This window comes from Arachis duranensis, chromosome 10 (genome assembly GCF_000817695.3).
Source record: "Arachis duranensis cultivar V14167 chromosome 10, aradu.V14167.gnm2.J7QH, whole genome shotgun sequence".
NCBI lineage: Eukaryota > Viridiplantae > Streptophyta > Magnoliopsida > Fabales > Fabaceae > Arachis > Arachis duranensis.
This window is the reverse complement of record NC_029781.3, coordinates 35004952-35006198: the sequence shown is the minus strand read 5'-3', so window position 1 is coordinate 35006198 and position 1247 is coordinate 35004952. Positions and strand designations below refer to the sequence as shown.

Sequence of the window (1247 nt, the reverse complement as noted above, 5' to 3'; positions counted from 1 at the left end):
TTTTCTTTAGGTGAATAGATCCACCTGCAGAATGGTCCAGTGACATTTTCGAAAATTCAGAGAGACCATAATAGAATATATCTAATAGGGTCCATTCTGAAAACATGTCAGATGGACATCGCTTGGTCAGCTGCTTGTATCTTTCCCAAGCTTCATAGAGGGATTCACCATCTTTTTGTTTGAAAGTTTGAACATCCACTCTCAGCTTGCTCAGATTTTGAGGAGGAAAGAATTTATCTAAGAAGGCAGTGACCAGCTTATCCCAGGAGTCCAGGCTATCCTTAGGTTGTGAATCCAACCATATTCTAGCTCTGTCTCTTACAGCAAAAGGGAAAAGCATGAGTTTGTAGACTTCAGGATTAACTCCATTCGTCTTTACAGTATCACAGACTTGCAAGAATTCAGTTAAAAACTGATAAGGATCTTCAGATGGAAGTCCATAAAACTTGCAGTTTTGTTGCATTAATGCAACTAGTTGAGGCTTAAGCTCAAAGTTATTGGCTCCAATGGCAGGAATGGAGATGCTTCTTCCATCAAATTTGGATGTTGGCTTTGTGAAGTCACCAAGCATTCTCCTTGCATTATTATTATTATTATTTTCGGCCATCTCCTTCTCTTGTTCGAAAATTTCTAAAAGGTTGCCTCTGGATTGTTGTAATTTAGCTTCTCTTAGTTTTCTCTTCAGAGTCCTTTCAGGTTCTGGATCAACTTCAACAAGAGTGCCCTTTTCCTTGTTCCTGCTCATAAGAAAGAGAAGAAAACAAGAAAAGAAAGAGGAATACTCTATGTCACAGTATAGAGATTCCTTTATGTTAGTAGAAGAAGAAAGGGGTAGAGTGAAAAAGAAACACAACTGTGAGGATGGCAGAGATGTGAGATGAGATGTTAGGATGTGAATGAAGAGAGGTGAAGAGAAGTGTTAGTAATTAAATAATTAAATATAAGAAGAAAAGAGAAAGGAATTTTCGAAAATAATTTTGAAAAAATGGTTAGTGATTTTCGAAAATTAAAGATGAGATGAGATTAAAATTAGAATTTAAAACAATTAAAAAGAATTTTTTGAAAAAGAGGGAGAGAATTTTCGAAAATTTAGAGAGGGAAAAGTAGTTAGGTGGTTTTGAAAAAGATAAGAAACAAACAAGGAGTTAGTTAGTTGATTGAAAAAAATTTGAAATCAAATTTTGAAAAAGATAAGAAGATAGGAGGTTAGATAAGATATTTTGAAATCAAATTTTGAAAAAGATAAA

The 1247-nt window shown here is 34.4% G+C and overlaps 1 non-coding gene across 1 annotated transcript; it reads left to right on the top strand.

Annotated features, from left to right (window-relative positions):
• The first annotated feature begins 104 nt into the window (after positions 1-104).
• LOC127743484 (small nucleolar RNA R71) lies at positions 105-208 on the top strand. The gene has a single exon (XR_008004876.1). It is a non-coding gene; the product is annotated as a small nucleolar RNA R71 (small nucleolar RNA).
• Positions 209-1247: the final 1039 nt, after the last annotated feature.